The 19,174-nt window shown below is 46.0% G+C and overlaps 1 protein-coding gene across 1 annotated transcript in view; it reads left to right on the forward strand.

Moving 5' to 3' along the window:
• Positions 1 to 11,073: 11,073 nt before the first annotated feature.
• Positions 11,074 to 19,174, forward strand: part of Tat (Tyrosine aminotransferase) — a 77,100-nt gene continuing 68,999 nt past the window's right edge. The window contains exon 1 of the mRNA XM_077687278.1: positions 11,074 to 11,235. The gene's annotated coding sequence lies outside the window, so the exon portion shown is untranslated. The remainder of the gene's footprint in view (positions 11,236 to 19,174) is intronic.

The following is a 19,174-nucleotide window of genomic DNA, read 5'->3' on the forward strand; positions in this document are numbered from 1 at the left end:
ATTGTCTGAAAAAGGAAAGCAAGGGCCACTGCATACGTAGCCTGCGATTCAGTGCAACGGCCCTGCAGCGATTACGCCATAGTACATAATCGCCAATTACTACGAATAGTTAGCCTACGTGAGTGCCAGGGGACTGTTTTCTCAGTTGATACCATGCAAGCCCCAAACTTAGAGCGGCATGGTGTTTGATGCGCCAAAAGCAAACGCGCCACAGTGCAGCTTGAGAAAGTGTGTGCCGTGGATTCTGGTTGACCGAAGTTGGGACAGGAAGAGTTCTGTGTTACTCCCCAGCAAAATAATCTGTCTTTTGTGGAAAGAATTCGCCAAACTTTTTGCCACTGGATGTTTTTGGCGTTATCTGGCAGCCTACCTGAAGTCAGACGTAACCAGAGAAAATCTGGTGGATCCACTCATCTGCCCGACCTAGCAGTAACTTTTTTTTCAAACAGCCCGGCAGGTTGTTCATTCACAAAATCAAGATCAGCATCCAGTGCACGAATTTCTTTAGCTAAAGTAATGACGGCCTTGAAGAGTCTCGACGGGATAGCTGCACTGGGGGGTAGGTTGCTGGCCATAGTTGGACAAAGAACCCGTCCAGAAGGGCCAAAAAAGTAGAGGATCAAAGGTCTGCCCCGAGCTTCTACATCACTTAGAAGGGAAGAGACGACTCTAAGGGCCAACAATTCGCTCATGAGGCCGATGCAAGGAAGACCATAACCCCCAAAGCGGCGTGGGAGGCGCAAGGCATGTATCTCGCTAAACGCTCCGTGCTTCCATCCCCCCAAAAGAAAAAAAAATGTCGCGGTACATTTTGTGCGTAACAGGATTGGGAGGCAGCATAATCCAGGAGAAAAGAAGAATTTAGCCAGAAAAACGCATTTAATCAGATTTGATTTCTCCGAAAACGAGAAGTTGAAAGACCTACCCTGGGCAACATTCTTTTGAATATCATCAAATATCTCGGGCCATATGTCTGGTGAATCAGCATCTTCGGTGAATTTGACGCCGAGAATCTTCAGGTCTCGAACTATTTTAAAGCTATGATTTGGGGCGAGTGTAGCGTTTCCCAGAGGGAGGACAGCACTTTTTGTGTCATTTAACTCGGCACCTGAAAGTCGGGAATAAGAATCGAAGTCCCATAAAACATCCGTGAGGCTATCTGTGTCCCGGCTAAAAATAGTAACGTCATCTGCGTACGTAAACACTTTAACAGAGCCTTGTCCGGGCAAGGGGAGACCCCTAATTTTGGGATTGTCGTCGAGTTTTCTGATGAAGGGGTCTAGACATAAAGCAAAAACAAGCGGCGACAAAGGGAATCCTTGTCTGACGCCTCTATGAATTGCAATTTCACCCTGTACCACAGCATGAATGACCAGGTCACTGGATAAATTATCATACAATTCTCGGAAAAGCTGAACAAATTCTGTCTGTCTGTCCCTCAATTCAGCCAGCCGGCGAAACTGAAACAGGGGCTGCACAATAGGTTTATATGCCCACAGCCAAATCGAAACGTTTAAGTCCGATGGCAATGTCCACACTTGTTAACATTGTTGAACAAGAACAAAACATTGCGCAAATATGAGGCAGAAAATCAATACATAAGTGATATTTTCAGTACTCCTTTTTTAACAAATTCATGTGTGCTTGATTTTTACGATAGCAAATGAAATACTACACCCACTCCAGAAAAAAAAAAACTCACTCCCCGGGCCACTATAGCTCCTGGCGTAATTTTAAGAAATGAAACGGCAACAGCAAAGAAAGGTTCCACTAGATAGGTTCCACGTTCCGCTTAGAACGCACGTGGAGTACGGCAACGTGGTACCAGAGTCCGTCAATTCTGGTGGTACTGTGCCTCGATTCATGCACGTCTCCGCCGTACGGCAGCGCTAACATCGACGCATGCGGGCCTGGATCAGTGGAACACGGTAAACTTAAATTGACTTGAGATAACCTCTGCCGTATTTATCTGTGGAGGAATGAGACGGGAGGTGAACAGTGAGAGGTGAGAAGGAAAGATAAGGGAGGCATCTACTTGGCAGGGGCGCCAGATGACTATCGTCTTTCGTCGACATTTCAACGAAAGGAGCAGATACGCGGCTAATTGTTTATGTTCGGAGGACTGACATGTACCCCCCGAGACTGTAGTCACCTGCAGAATATACAAATCGCATAACTACATCGTAAGCCACCACACTATTATTGCCTCAACCTTCAATTTATACTATTACACAAGTAAATAGGCTTTACAGAAATCTGCGTTTTGCTTCGTCAATAACCATTACCTCTTTCATTCCATGCGACAGCTCGTCTAACCGTGTTTATAGGCTTCATCATCGTCATCATCATCAGCCTGCTCGGGTGAACTGCAGGCTGAAGGGCTCTCCCACTGACCTCCAACCACTCCTGTCCTGCGCCACTCGCGCCCAGAGTTTACCCACAAAGTTCCGTATTTCATCCCTCCATCGTGTTATTGGTCTTTCCCTTCTTCTAGACCCACCTCTTGGTATCCACTCTGTTACTTTAATTGTGCGCCAGTTGTCGGTTAGTCTCACACATGGCCAGCCCAAGTCCATTTCTTTTTCTTTATTTGAACTATGATATCATAAACTCGTTTGTTCTCTGATTCAGGTAGCTCGTTTCTTGTTCCTGAGTGTTAATCCTAACATTATTCGTTCCATGGCCCAGTCGACCTAAGTTTGCTTTCAAGTTGCTTAGTAAGGCGCCAAGTTTCAGCTCCGTATGTCATCAACGGCAGTATGCACTGGCTGTAGAGTTTTCTTTTGAGTGACAGAGGTAGCTTACTTTTCACTATTTGGGAGTGCTTGCCGAGTGCTTTCCAGCCCATACCTATTCTGCGTCGGATTTCTCTCTCGTGGTTGGGGTTAGCACTCCCCATCTGTCCGAGGTAGTTATATTCTTTTACTCCTTGTAGCATTTCGGTTCCTAAGCTGAAGAGGACGTTTTTGGCATGCTTATTCCAGATTACTTTAGATTTATTCATTCTTATTTTTAGCCCCACGTCGTGCATTCTGATTGTAATTCCTCAAGCATTCTTTGCATGTGTTCTGCACTCTCACTCGGCAAGACTGTGTCGTCCTCAAACCTTAAATGGCTCAAGCATTCCTTGTTTATTCTTAATCCTATGTTTCCTCACTCAAGTTTTCCAAACACCCCTTCATAAATGCTGTGAATAATTTTCGCGAGATGGTATCTCCCTGTCTTACTCCCTTTCGGATCGGAAATTTATCGCTTTGCTTGTGGAGGACTACCCTCCCCGTGCATTCCTTACGTATGTCTTCTAGAAGTCTTATGTAGGTTTCCTCTATTCCCTGATCTTTATTGCTTCTCGAACGGCTGCGCTGAGTACGGAATCAAACGCTTTCTCATAATCTATAAATGCCACGTAAAAGGGTGTAGTGTACTCTGGGGATTTTTATATCTTTTGGTTGACGATATGGACGTGGTCCATGGTTGAGTACCCTTTCCTAAACCCAGCCTGTTCTCTGGGTTGTTGGGAATCTATTCTGTCACCTATGCGGCTAACTAAACTATGGTAAACAGCTTGTAAACAACTGAGAGTAGGCTGATAAGACTAATTCTTGAGGTCCTTGGGATTTCCCTTCTTATGAATGAGAATAATGTCGGCTATTTTCCAGGCTATGCACACTTTTTAAGTTTTCAAGCATTCGGAAAATAGCACAGTAAGCCTTTCCAGTACAATATCTCCACCCTCGTTTAAAGATTCACGGTTACACCGTCATCACCTGCAGCCTCTCCTATTTTCATGCTTTTGAGAGCCTTTCCAACTTCCTGTTTAGTTACTAGTGGGACATCGCAAGTTGAGCTTGTATTCTTAGTACTTTCCCCTGGTCTAACGTCGCTGGCACACGGCCTAGTGTAGAATTGTTCTGCTACCCTAATTATTTTGTCCAAGTTGTGCGTAATGTTTCCCTGCTCACCTCTGAGTGCGTACATCCTGTTTTTGCCGATGGCTAGCTTTCTCTTAGTTGTTTTCAAGCTCCCCACTATTTGCAGCGTTTCCACGATAGCTGCCATGTTATATGCACGAACGTCTTCTGTTTTATTTGTGTTAATCAGTTTTGACCACTCGGCCTATTCAATCCGATCAACAGTACTTGACTCTTTGATGTTCTTACGTTTGGCAATTAGTTCCTTCGTTTTCTTAGTTCGTTCTCCAGTTTGTTCTTCGCATGCTGCTTCTCCCACAGCTGCTGCTGATTCACTGAGTGCCGATGTTAGGTCCTCATTTAGCCCATCTACACTGACCTCGTTCTGCTCGTTCAAAAGCGAGAATTTGTTTTGAAGAATTATTTTAAATACCTCCGATCTGGTTCTGACTGACTCCATGCGCGGTTTGTTAGTTTTCACGAGTTTCGTTCTTTCTCTCCTGAGATTCGGCCTTAGCTTGTATCTAACCATCCTGTGATCGCTGCTCCGAATCTTACTTAGCACCTCTACGACTTGCACGATACCCGGGTTGGCACTTTGAATGAAGTCAATTTTGTTTTTTAATGTACCATCGGGACTTTTCCGTGGCCATTTGCTATTCTTTCGTTTTTAGAAGAATGTGCTCATTAAGCTCAGGTTATTTCTTTCTGCAAATCACACCAGTGTATCTCCTCGACTGTTACGATTGTCTATTCTGAAGTTTTCCATTGACCTTTTTCCCATTTGCTCCTTACCGACCTTCGTGTTAAATTCTCCCATCACAATCGTGAACTGCGCTGCTGCCTTCTTCATTGCTGATTCGACGTCCTCGTAGAGGCTATCTACGGTTTCATCATCATAGCTAGTTGTTGGCGCATAGCCCCTACTAGATTAATTTGTATCGCTTGTTTAGCTTGATCACAACAGCCGCGACTCTCTTGCTAATTCTAAAAAACTCCTCCACGTTTCCTGCTATTTCTCTGTGCATTAAAAACCCCACCCCGTGCTCTTTCATCTCTTAGGGTCCGCTGCAGCACATAATAGACCCGCTAGTGAGCTCCATGAAGCCTTCTTCTGCCCTTCTAACTTCGCTTAACCCCGTAATATCCCACTTAAAGCCAGAGAGCTCCTCTAGTAGTACAGCTAAGCTTCCCTCGCTAGACAGAGTGCGTGCGTTGAACGTTACCAGGGTCAAGTTCCAATGGCGGCCTGTCCGGACCCAGAGATTCTTAGCACCCTCTCTTGTATCGCTGTTCTGACTGCAGGCGGGGACAGGTGCTCTACAGCTGCTGGGGACTGAGGGCCGAGAGTTGAATTGGTCGGTCATGGGAGGTGACGGCCAATGCTACACCAGGGTTGGAAGATCCTTCTCTGGAGAGGGAGTGCTGTTTGTGTCCTTAAGAGCCTTCCTAGCATGGTTGACCCTTCCTAGTGTAGCCCCTTAGGCATCCGGGATGATGGTTACTTCCGGAGCAGGCAGCACTCCATACCTGCATGGGTTGGGCATACAGAGCCAGACGAAAAAGACAGAGAAAGCGAGAGAAGTTTCCTGCCGACGAGAGAGAGAGAGACAAAACTTTATTAAACTGAGCTTGTCTTTAGCGTGAGAAGTTGGTGGTCGTTGTTATCAGCCCAACGACGACCGAGGCGGCCCTTGCGATCAGGGAGATCTGTACCTCCCTGTCGTGGGATGCCAGTGCTTCTCTCCACTGCTCAGCTGTGGTGATTCGGGGATAGGGGTTTTGGGGGCAGGCCCACAGAATGTGGGGTAGGGTGGCTGGGGCTGTGCAGAGGGTGCAGTTCGGGGATGGGACTTGTGTTGGGTGGATTAGGTGCAGGCGGGTTGGGTGTGGGTATGTGTTTGTTTGTATGAGCCTCCAGTCTTGCTCTTGGGCTGTTGTGAGTTCCGGGTGCGGTGGTGCTAGCTTTCGGCGGCAGAGGCGGTAATGTTTCGTAATATCGGTATAGTTAAGGAGACTGTCTCTGGATGACCTTGCCCCGTGGGATGGGTCGGGCGCCACTCCAGCTCGGAAGGTAAGATCTCGAGCCTGAGAGTGTGCGGTTTCGTTCCCTTCCTGTCCCGCGTGGGCCGGTGTCCAGAGTATGTCTACTGGGGTGAGGGGGGGATTCTTCTGAAGAATTTTGAGCGCCAGGGATGAAATGTTGCCCTGGGCGAAATTTTGAATAGCGGTTTTGGAATCTGAGATAATTGGGGGGGGGGGGGGGGGGCGTTGCGTCAATGCTACGGCTATTGCTGCCTCTTCCGCCTCTGCTGGGTTTTTCGTGCGGATGGTTATTGCATGCACTGGTGGTTCGTCTGTGCCTTTCGTTACGGCAATGGCGAATGCTGTTTTATGTCGGTATTCGGCGGCATCCACAAAGAGGGTGTTTTGACCTGGAGGGTATCTTTTTTGTAGGTATTGTGCCCTAAGTTCTCGTCTATATTGGTGATGTGTTGGGTGCATATGTTTCGGCAGTGGTTTTATGATAAGGTTGTTTCTTATTTCTAATGGGATGGGCTCTTTCTCAGCTATTATTGCCGGGGGGTTGATTCTGAGCTGTTTTAGTATATGTCGACCTGTGGTAATTTTGGTCAGACGGACTGATTGATTAGTTAAATGCGCTTCTATTAATTCCTCGCAATTGTTGTATATGCCTAGCTCATCGAGTCTAGCGTTAGATGTACTTAAATGTATTCGTAATGCTGCTTTGTATGCTTTTCTAATTAGTGTATTTATTGCTTTCATTTCTTGGGCGCTTAAATGGAGGTAGGGGATGGAGTAGGTAATTCGGCTGATTACAAATGCTTGAATCAGGCGAATACGGTCTCGCTCCCTAAGTCCTGCTCTTCGATTGGTGATTCTTTTCATGAGGCATATGGTTTGGTTTACGTGGGTTGAGAGATTCTTGATGTGGATTGTGTTTGAGCGATTCGCTTGTATGTGCAATCCTAGTATTCTGATTGTTTTAACTATGGGTATCTGATGTTGTTGAATGTGGAGTGAAATCTGTGGAGGTGTTTTCTCTTTCTTTCTTTTGGGCGGGAGCAAGAGTAATTCTGACTTGTAAGGTGAGCAGGTTAATCCTGCTTCGTTTGCAGCTTTTGAGACTGCCTCTACTCCTTTTTGAAGGGTGTGTTCTATGTGAGCGTCGCTGCCTCCATGTATCCACAATGTAATATTATCCGCGTATAAAGTGTATTTCAATGTGGGTATTTTGTTTAATTCTTTTGGGATGTTTAGTATTGCTAAGTTAAAGAGGAGAGGTGACAGCACAGCCCCTTGTGGGGTACCCTTAGCTGGTAGTGTTATGGTGTCTGACTGCACATCTCCTAGTGATATTGTTGCTGTTTTATTTGAGAGGAAATTTTGGGTGTATCTGTAAGTTCTTTGTCCGGGGTTTGTTGCTTGTAAGTTGTTTAGAATAGCTGAGTGTTTAACGTTGTCGAACGCTTTGTGGAGGTCTAGGGCTAGGATTGCTGCTGTGTCAAAGTGATTTGCTGGGGTGATTATTTCTTGTTTAAGTTGCAGTAGTATATCTTGTGTGGAGAGTCCCGCTTGAAAACCTATCATGGTCGGTGGTATGATTTGGAGTCTGCTTAAGTGCTGTGTCAATCTCGCATAAATTATGTGCTCTAATAGCTTGCCCAGGCATGACGTTAGAGATATTGGTCTTAGATTCTCGATTTTGAGGGATTTTCCCGGTTTTGGTATAAACGTGACCTTTGCATGTTTCCATTCTTGGGGTAGTGTTTCTGTGGTCCAATATGCGTTAAAAAGGGCTGTGAGGGTTGTTATTGAAGTGTCGTCTAGGTTTCTGAGGATTTTATTAGTGATTTTGTCTGGTCCTGGTGCGGACTGTGTGCGTAGTTTGTGCAAGGCTCCTCTTAGTTCCGATTCAGTTATTTCTTTGTCTAGTTCGTGGTTCACTTCTCCTCGGTAAGGGTGGATTGGGTCCGGTGATGTTTCTGGGAAGTATGTATCTTTGATTTGGCTGATGAGACCTTCCTGTCCTCCTTTATGGCTTTGTACTAGGTGTGTTATTCGGTTTGTTGTTTCTGATTTAGTGTTGTTGGGGTCAATGAGGTGTTTCAATAACTGCCATGTTCTTTTCATGCCCAGGTTTCCTTGCATTTGGTTGCATATGTCATCCCATTGGGTTTGTGCTAGTTGAGCTGTGTACAGCCGGTAAAACGCTTGTCTATAACAGCGATTTCAGCTTCAACCAGCTACATCCGAAAACTGCCGAAACATACTCGTTCCAAACATGTCGGAGGCAAAAGCGAAGGGCTAAGACTTCAGACTTCCGCAGTAGTTTTATTCAAATCCCGCTCCGGCGGGGCAGGGTAGGGCCGAGAGTACGAACGCTGTGTTATAGACAAGCCTTTTACCGGCTGTACTTTTGTATTGCTTCGCCCAGCTTTGCTAGTTTCCTGCGTAGGCGATGGTTGAGTTTATTTTTCCGCCATCTTTTTTGGATGCTGTGATATGCTTCTCTAAGGTGTAGGAGATGGGGGTCCATTATTTCATCCGGGAGAGTTTCATCTGGCGTTTTCGTATGTAGCTTGACATCATCTAGTAATTGCTGTGTCCAACTCTCTAGAGATGTCGTTTCTTGTGATTCCTGTTGGTTTTGTCTATGAAGTCTGAATTTAGGCCAGTCTATTATGTTTGGTGATACTGAGCCAGCGTTTGTCGGTTTTCTTTTTTTGCTTTTTGTACGCGCGGTTCTGAAGAAGTAGGCTGAGACGCTGGTTTACAAATAAGATTAATGTCTGACCATTGTAAAGGTAAGCTACTGCCATGCGCAAGCGTATATAGCTACAAAAAATGGCTAGTTGGAAGCTCAGCTGGCCAAAGTCATGCTGGCCAGCTGGTCAAGAGAAGCTGAGCTTCTCAGATGACGCTCAGCTGGCTAGTTTGAAGCTGAGCTCGCGCAGTTCCTTTTAGGCGTGTCCGCCATGAATGGAAGCTTCTCGAACGTACGGTGACTGTGTTTACATTTGGGCCTTTGGCTGTAACTTGACCAAAAATGCGCCTAGCGAGCTGATTTAACTTGTCAAACTATTGGAACAGCAACGCGATAGCGCAAGTATGGCCTTCAAATAGTCACCTTGTCACGGAAGTTAGCTAGGTTGCCTTGCTTGCAGGTGACTCAGCGCGCGCGGCCGCCCCGGCGCCAAAGTAAAAGAAAACGTTTATAACTGAAAAACTATTCGTGCTACGAGGTTCAAATTTGGTACAAAGGTGCTCTAGAACTTTATGAAAGAGAAGTGCGATAGGATTAGAATTTACATTGTCAGATTTCCTGACTAAAATGTAAAAATTCGCACAGCTCTGCCCAAACGCGTCCGTCATGAATGGTTCTGCATTAGGGAGTGATTTCATCATTAGGCTTCATTAGGTAGAAATTTTTTCCTGCCAAAAAACGTAACAAACTTCTAGGAGAATGCAACCCTTCTGTGTAAGTTGGGATCATAGCATAGATCATAGATCATCCCGCGTGATTCTTTTCTTGGTGTTTCATTTCATAGCGCGCCCGACGGAACGCCTCGCAGCATCGTGTTTTCGTTTTCTGGCGCACGCTTTATGGAACGCGTTGCGTCCATAATGCTATATTAGGAGCCGGTATACAGACACGGGGCGCCGCCGGTTTATGTATTCGCTCAAGAAGCCATTTCTTTTCAATTTCAATATTTCAATATTTCTATTTCAATGCGAAAGCTCAGGGAGCTTTAGCATTAAAATAGAGGTACAGTGCCTGGAGTGAGAATGTGTAAATACTTCGTCTTTTTATAAAGCAGGCGGGCTTCCAGTAAAACACATGTTAACTGGTGCAATATTCGACAAGGTAGGCAATTTCATGTTTTTCTGCTATTAGTGAACGCTGTTGAAGCTTCTTGTAGATGCTAAAAGAAAGCCGTTCGTACAGAGGCCCATACATTCCTTTTGGTTCTTCCACTAATTTCAACGAGAAGATCTAGATTTTTTTTTACCTGGAAAGTATTGCCTCCGCATTTGTCTTCAATATTTGATCAAGGAAATACGCAGCAAGACGCTCGCTTATAAGAGCCCCATTATGGCCACTCAGTAAATATGCTTTCCCCGTCTCAGCCGATCGGCATCAGTTAAGATGTGCCAGAGGCCGACAGGGTCCCCATTAGACAAGGGATCTGATAGTCGGCTGCTCATGCTTGCACTCAGTCTACGATAAAGCGCCCGACCGGAGAAAGCAAGCGATTGGCCTTTTTGTCAAGGGGGAAATTTTCCACGCCCGTACAAAGTGAAATGTCAACGAAATTTCCTGAGTCAAACGTCAGGGACAGTTTTCTCAAAATAGGTCGATATACACTAACAGCGTGAGGATTCTGTTTGCCGTGAGCATTATGGCCGCGGCATAAAGTCACAAAAAAGCCCGCCAGGGTCAGCTTGTGAGACCGCTTTTCTTCATTTGTATCTACCGCCACTTAGCTGCGAAGCAGTAATCTTCCACCCAACCGATTAGGCTGCAAGCAAGATATTCATCGCAACTTATGTCAATAATTGTGGAGCGATGCATACAACCTGTCGTGCTCCGGAATGTAACGTAAACTAAATTAAAGCAAAAACAAATTTCATGCGAATATTGCTATCATCTGGGCGACACCGCATTATACACAATTAAATTTTTTGTTGTGTTCGTGAAAGAGGAGAAAATCCCAATGTACCAAGTATTCAGCGCAGTACGTGAGATATTTTTGGGTGGTTTTAGACGCTGCAGTGGGAACGAGCATCCCCTCGGAAGCTAAGCCGACAGTGAAAAGTAATTTCTTTCGATGATATCTTTCCTCAACATCTGATATCTTTCTAAAAGAGAGTGATTACGTCTGCCAGTGCAAATCCGGATTCGGAAGCGCATTTGCGAAGAGGTTCTGCACTTATAGCTGTGTCCCAAGTTCGGCACTTAATCACAGAGCGCGCCACCGCGCGCCGCTCGCTCGGCTATTTTCTTTTTCATTTCCCTCTCTCACTCTATCTCTTCTTTTTCGCGCGTTAAGCATGCAGCTACGTTGGGGCGATCTGCGAAAGCAAGAAAAAAGTCGCCAAGTAGGCGGCGAGTGCATGCGCAGTTCAGATATCGCCCATGGCAAGACACCCAAGGCTGCGGACAGACTGGTTCCTTCCCCGCGCAGAACTTGCCAGAGCCTATCGCGGCATCCTCTGAGCCAGACGCGTTCCGAAATCGTGCGCCGAGCTGCGTCGACGCTTCTCTCCGGCAACTTGGACTTCTTGCCCTGGTCAACAGGTTGGTCCGATTTCTCTACTGCGCGCACTGGTCACCGCTTGGCAGCTCTTGTCAGCCGGGCGCAAGTTCGAGGCCAAGGCATTGAGACATTCGCACTAGCTGAACGGTCCCCGATGCTTGAGCTGACCGCGGGACGGCCGGGGACCTGGCGGCGCTTGCGGTCATTCAAGTCTGGGGACAGCTCGTGCGTTCTCATTCATGGCAGAAAAATCTGCCCGCGGTGAAAACAATTTTCGTGCCTACATGCATGCGTGCCGTGTTATACGACATCCCGCAGGGATGCAATACTATTTCCGAAAGTCTTCCGATGGCGTCTCCACTTACTCGTTTTATTCTAATTTTTCTTTCTCATGTAATCTATAGACACGTTTATTTATCCCGTATATTCCCTACGAAGCATCTTCCCCTCTTTAATTTTTTTAGTCATAATTTACCCTGCAGAGTTGCATATCGAGACGTCCGTGCGCTTGCTACAAAACGCTTATTTAGATGTCTTAGGGCGAAGTTGGTGGAACGTGACTTACCCGAGGGTTTTTTTCAGCGTAAAACCTCTGTAGTTTCTTTTTCCAGCTTTACTAGTAGAATTGCATCATTCCGAAAGCCGTCTCCTTAAGTGCGTTGAACAGTGAGGAGAGAAGGGCACTGTGCCTCCGGGGTATAGTATTTCTATGCAGCCTAAAAGTAACCGAACCCTTATCGGTCTTATCGAACTATACACGGCAACGTTGTGACGAGGAAGTTTACTAAAGACGATATTGTGCACCGACATTCCATTGGAAGTAGTCAGAGCACTACGTACTCTTTTTTGGTAAAATGCAATTTTCCAAGCAATTTATTTCAAATGCGGTCGTGCATATTGGATCGGTGTTTGACGATAGCGGACAGCCCAGAGTTTTTGTGATCTATTGTTTTTTCTTTCTTTGGGAAAAAGGGGGAGGGGGTTACCAAATTTTTCCGTATCAGTTAAGATAACATGTAAGACGCAAAGAGTCAATATTGATTGCTATAATTGTTCCTCCTTAGAGAACAGTTAAAATGTTTAGAGTTTAGAGTAAGTTTAGAGTAAGTTGCTTAACAAGGAGCGAAATCCCATAAAGCTTCTCACTGGCTCACGGTTACTGAGACGCGTTTATCCCGCCATTTAGTGTAAGGTACGCGGACTTCACTTTAAAGCTCAGTCGATATTTTTGATTAGTTGTGTTCTAACCGAAACCAAAGTAAGCTATAAACTTTTGGTGTTCAAGCGGAGCAGTAAAACAGCACAAGAGACTTTACACCTTTGGAGAGCGTATACCCGAGAACAAAATGATTTGAACGAATACCATTACTACGGGCACATTTGAATTAATGCTCCGAATACGCTCTATTCAGGCAGTGTAACGTACGCCACAAGATTGCTTAAAACTGGGTTATTTCTACCGTTCTCACTGAGCGGGAAGGTCTGTTTACTGCCTTAGGCCTTGGGCGCCGCAAGCAGTAACGGAGTAGCTAGGCGAGATTGCAAATACCTTTTTTTGTTGTTGTTTCTGGAAGCATGTACCCAGATTATTCCCGCATAAAACAAAGAAAACGAATACGTCGGCAATGGTGGCACACAGCAGACTGTAATCGTATTCTGTAAAGAGAATATTTATTAAAGCTATTTCTGTAAAGCTACTTTTTTTTTCTGTTAAGCTACATTTCCTCGCACTGCATATACCACCGCAGTGAAAGCCGCAGAACGTCCTTGAAGACATTAATGACAATGATAAAGCTCCTTCAGCGATTGTGAGGAGCCAATAAGGGCTATAATTTATATGTTGGAAGACCTTGTAATTCACCACGCAGTAAATTTAATGCTTTCAGTGATACGGCCTTTCGTTAGGTGGGCTTCATTCAACACTTCCATTGTCAGGTTCGTCATCGTCACCAACACAAGGCATACGTACGCATTTGGGTTGCCTTAGCATCATCTGAGAGTCAGAAGTATTATACTGAGCTGTTTACATATTTTATGGTGAATAGTTTTTTTTTTCTCTCGTTTTTGCCGTAAAGACGACGTAACGTGTCGCAGTGCATTTCCATTTCGTCGTCTTAGCGAATCGCAGGCGCAAGGGCAGGCCGCTATTTCTGCTACCCGCTGCTGGTATTTCCGTATGCCCTCACAAGCACGTGCGAGATGTGGCGGCAGGCATTAATCTCGAGACCAGCAGCAGCGACATCAGGCACTCCGAGCACGTCTTATTCTGTCGGAATCTCGCCCGCCTAGCTGGCCGACCCGAGCGACACACTTAGAGGCAGTGCCTGGACGCCTAGCCTATAATTGCTCGTACGCGATTAGGGATATCCTTGGCGGGAGGCTGCGCCTGATGGCATGTTGCGTAAGTGTTAGCGGAGGGCCAGCTCAAACTTCGCAAGTATAAAAGGCACATCCGCGCTATTCGCATCGATTCATCATCCCACGTCATAACTCGCTGACGCTGTTTACTGTCCGTTGGGTTCTTTGGAAGTATAAGTGGCCTCTTGATTAGCACACAAGTGTACAAAAAACCCTGATCAATTAGAACGCAGCCCAGCTGAGAAAATTTAGTGAATTATCGCAATGTCGAAATACGGAATGTACAAGGAACAGCTGGCCGACGATTATATGACCCAATAATCTGAGAAACAGCGGCAGCTGATCCGATTATGCCCTGGTCAGCGTGATTCCGGCAACGATGCGACGTCTCGCTTCTTCTTCTTCATGCAATCAGAGCCGGGTATTTTTCGCGCCCTCTGTCGGACTCGCTCGCGCTTATGAGTGTATGGCTTCGCGGCAGTGTGTCGAGGAGCCATCGGAACTGATTCTAGGGTCATCCCGTTGTGCGATTTCATTATAAGCACACCCTCTCATAATCATCTGCAGTGTGTACGGGGATTTGTGCTGAATTAACTACTGGCATCTGTGCTTTCCATCTTCGTCGCCATAGCAACCGCGCACGATAAAAGGGTAGCCGGACACGAACTCGCGAGGTGGGGCGATAACATCTTGCCGCGGTAAAATGACGTATAGGAGTGCTTTCTCTGTGTAAAATGTTTATTCGCTAGGCTGTACTTTCTTGTTACCGCTTCCTCGTATGAATTTGAGCTTTGGACACGAATTCAGGAAACTTCTGACAAGTGCTTCAATGCGTGTGCCGTGTCTGTAGTCTCTCGGCAGAAGTCCGTCAAAACAGCTATAGCCAGAGACTCTGCCTGGTTATCCCGACCTTTCGATTCCTCTGTTTTCCCTCCCCTGGCGATGTCTGCGGTGTTGTGGTAGTCGTGGCGGTATGCTTTCGTAATACTAGTTTACCCGTGTACCGCCAAGGGCTTCCGAACTAACAAGCGTTTGTTCCGATAGACTGATCCGTACGGATTCTTGACTAGGCATGAAGTTAGAGTCTCCTTAGTTTCCAAATTGACGCGTTTTGAATTATCTAACTTTCCCTGTATACCCTACAAGAGGTACCGAACTGTACTTGCATTCTAATGAAATGACGTCACTTGTTCGCATAGTAGAAACGAGTTAGTTGTGACCAATAATTGCGCTGGCTTAACCCAGTGCGTATTAACTTACTGCGTTCCTTTTATTGTTAGTCAGGGGTTAGCGAGGGAGAGAAGTGGCTGACATCATAATTCTAGGCTGTGAATAGCAGTGTAGGTTCAATGCGACTTCAGTGCATTTATCACCTGCAGTGAGCGTTTGGGAGTAACTTTGTTCCACTTATTTATAAATAGTTCATTTGCTGTGGTTGCTTATCTGGCATCATTATGAACTAGCAATAACGCCTGGCAAGCGGGTTTTATGCGCACAATACGCCCCATACTGCTGCTTTGGCGTGCAAAAGCTCAAGTTTCAATTTCTCAGAAACACTTAAAAGGAACAAATTCATCGCTGTGCGTGCGACTATTAATGTATCGAATAGTCACCAGTATTTAGACGTTATTTGTCGGTGTTTATTTCAGCCAGAATAAATAATTTCCTTGCGCCTTCTTCGTCCCACTTCGCATGAATGACCAGTCGCTGAGTCCAAGGGGACAATTTCGACAAATAACTATAGGCTCGATATACAATTTTACCCAGAAATGCCATTAGCGCAGCGACATCGCGTGAGACAAAACATGGTGCCTACATTACGTGATTTCATAGCGCAGACCACATTTGACCTACTTGGCGCCTTCGATTGCTGTCGTCTGCACTGCGGGGAAGCAAACCGGCGGGCGTTTAATTTCCTAGTTCATCTTTGAGAAATAATTCAAAAGTTAAATGCGTAAAATATTTTTGTGCTATGAAGGTGGCAGGAACAGCCCTTTCATTGAATGGTCGGTAGCGTATTCATCGTCGTCATCGTCATTATTATTATTATTATTATTATTATTATTATTATTATTATTATTATTATTATTATTATTATTATTATTATTATTATTATTATTATTATTATTATTATTATTATTATTATCACCATCGTCACCCTGAGATAGTGTTATGGTTCAGCTTCACCACAATGCACACGACTGACCAATCCATGCTGCCAATGCGACGCTCATACCCAACCCACAGTTTTGACTCACCCACTCAATGGGATTGGCCAATGACGGTGACAGCTTTTGTCGGAAGCTCACTGCCAATCAATTCTGATTTTGCTGCGACGTGACACATTTCTTTCATCCTACTCGCGGTAGTTGGCCAGTAAGGCTTTCGCCATTAACGCACGTAAGGATATTAAGTGCCTCTCTAAATCTTTTTTGCTCCATTGTAGAATAGTGTGTTTCTAGTGCAGACGAGATTTCAACGCAGTGTAGGTCTCTAGGAGGTACAAAACAACTTGGTTCACGTGTCAGCCTACGAGAATAGTAACGCTACACAGACAGCAAGAGCGGCGGCACACAGCGCCGATGTCGTCGTCGCTGTTGCTGTCTCTGTAGCGTTACTGTAGGCTGACACGTGAACCAAGTTAATTATGAACAAACTAGCTCAGGTTCTGCCTATACAGAGCAATCCGCAGCCGTCCACTACCACGCCCCAACGTCAATTCTGGAATAGGTCACCGCGGAGGCTTAGTGGTCAAGGCGTTCTGCTGGTGATGGTTGAATCGGCGGCAACGGCGCTGGCTGAATTACTCAGGTCGCATTATTACTCCTGAGGTCTGAATTGTCAGGGGCGCGTTTTTGCGCCAGTTAAATAGAGTTTCTGGTTATTTTTCACATAAGCGTATCCTATAGAGGAACATATCTTTTATCTACGTATCTGAAACAAACGCACACACATATCTAACTAATCACGCTTTCATATTTATATCGGCATGTATCGGACGGCGTGCCCTTCCCTTTTAAATACTCCGAACCAGATGGAAAGTCGGCACCAGAATCCCGGGACGCTCGCCGCCGAGTCTGTACACAAAGCAGCCGCGTCGGCGGATTGCCTCGAAAGCGCGTCATCCCTATTTCATATTTGCCGCGCTTTCGAGGCGCTTTTTCAAAGAAAGTGCTACGAGTTGTGCCGCGCCTCCGCCAGATGGCGCCACGGGTCCCGCGACCGAGAGGACGCAGTCAGACATCCCCCTCGCGAGGGGCACGATCAAATGCAGAGCATTTCCGGGGGCGCACGACGTTAAGTAGTTTGCGTTACGTTAATGTTGTTGCACTTGTGGCAACTACTGACGAGAGAGCGCTCGTCAGCAGCAATTTGAATGAGTCAACGATATAAGGCGCGTTCGTAGTGTTCCATTCTGTGTCGGCTTTGTGGCGCAGTGGGTAGAGCACCATGTACATTGCGTTCCGCCCGCAGGGTCGAGGGATCGAAACCGGGCGCCGGATAGTATTTTTTTTTAAATAGTAGGGAGGGGTGCGGTGCGGACTACGAACGTCAACGCGGGTGACATCGTGAGTTACTGAAATTCTCTGCATTTAAAATTGAAAGCGTTGCGGGGGAGCGATAAATCTTACGCCAAGCTTCGTCATTGGATCCAGTGATTCCGCCGTCGAGGTAGCGTCTGCACTCGACGTAGTTCGTCTTCACCACAGCGCTCCAGAATCACCGATTGAAATCACCAAGTGGGCCAATTCGGCGAACGACGAAACCCAACATATGATTTGACTAAAAGAAGTGCACGTGTGCAGGGACAACACGCAATGCTTGCAGGGAGTTTTGGATTGCGCAGTGTCCCGGCGCAGATGCCCTTTTCACTCAAATTTAATGCTCGGCCACGTCATTCGCCAAATTTGGCTTACTAGACCACTTCGATTAGTCATTCTGGAGCATTGTGGCGAATATGGCCTACGGGGACTTCTTAAAGGGTATAATTAGGCCCATAACGCACTCACTCCATGTCTCCTGTCTGCTTTGTGTTAACAAGTTGGGAACCCACAACCTTCGGTTAACGCGTCCGATCCAACTCATTGTGCACAGCTTTCACCACTTCCTTTATTCCACAAGATTTCGAAATTCTTTTTTTTTTCCAGAAAAAGGACAAAATATCTTCCTTATGCCCTCTCTTGGTGTTCGTGACCAGTGGCTTTCTTTTCTGTGTTCATTCAATGATTGATTTTATTGATTGATTGATTGATTGATTGATTGATTGATTGATTGATTGATTGATTGATTGATTGATTGATTGATTGATTGATTGATTGATTGATTGATTGATTGATTGTGATGGTTAACGCACCGCAACTACACAGGTTATGAGGCGCGCCGTAGTGGAGGGCTCCGGATTAATTTTGACCACCTGGAGATCTTTAACGTGCGCCGAAAGCTCGAACACACGGGCGTTTTTAGTTTTTGCCTCCATCAGAAAAGCGGCCACCGCGGACGGGAATCGAACCTGCGTCCTTGGGCTCAGCAGCACAACGCCTTAGCCACTGAGCCACTGCGGCGGGAGTTCATTCAATAAGCCCTTCGTCCTCCAATTAACGTAAGCGACATGCATAACGAGAGCCTCGGTTCTGGTAGATTTGGTACCAGTGGTAGCATTAGAGGTCTGTCGGCGATTTTTAGCGGCTGTAGAGGAAGTCACGGCCATCACTATAAGAAAATTGCCGCAGGTAAGCTTCACCACACTGCTCCCGAGAGCAGTGGGAGAGAGACCTCGCTAGCTCTTGCCTCAGCAGATGATATAACGGGCACCCTCTAATGGCACCCTGGACTGACGGCTCCACCGGCAGGACTTTTCTGATCTCAATGAAGTTGCACTCACTCACTTTCTCATTCAGAACATGACCGAAGAGTGTAGTCTAATCGTATGCCCGGCCTCGCTATTCATGAAATTTTCTCGCTTGCACGCCGTGAGTGATCATTCAGGAACAAAGCTTGCTAAGATCGATGCTTGGGCCAGTTGGTTCATGCTTAACAAAAATGGGAACAGCGCGATACGGACGACGCCCAAGACGAAGAAAAACAACAACAAAAAAGGACAACCGCAAGCGCTGACTTACAACTGAATTTTATTTTTCTGCATGTCGCATATATACGTTGACAGTCAAAAAATAAACGAAAAACGGGACTAACACAATTGCGACAAATAAACCAAGTGGTCGTTACTCTACACCAACGCCATGCGCCACGAACGCGTGCAGAACTATCTGTTGTCCAGAAAACGAATCTTTTTTGGGGAAAGGGACAACGAGGGCACACTAACACAATTTTCTTTTTGGCGCTTTATTTATGCGGCCTCAATGATTTCTCTAGTTATTTTCTCTTTGTATTTCGCAATAACCTGTCGTGAAAGCCTGTTTCGTGAAAGATTGGGGCGTAGCCTCTGCAATCACGACAGTGGAGACCTAAGTGGCCACTAATTGATTTACGTACATTATAGTGATGTTCTTTTAATCTTTCATTAAAACATCACCCCTTTTGGCCTACAATATTTTCCCCACAACACAGCAGGGCCGAATACACGACGCCTTCAACGCAGTTTCCAAAACGGTTTACGTGCTT

Source organism: Haemaphysalis longicornis, unplaced genomic scaffold (assembly GCF_048455015.1).
Source record: "Haemaphysalis longicornis isolate Haplotype H1 unplaced genomic scaffold, Haemaphysalis longicornis Haplotype H1 scaffold_1, whole genome shotgun sequence".
Classification (NCBI taxonomy): Eukaryota; Metazoa; Arthropoda; class Arachnida; order Ixodida; family Ixodidae; genus Haemaphysalis; species Haemaphysalis longicornis.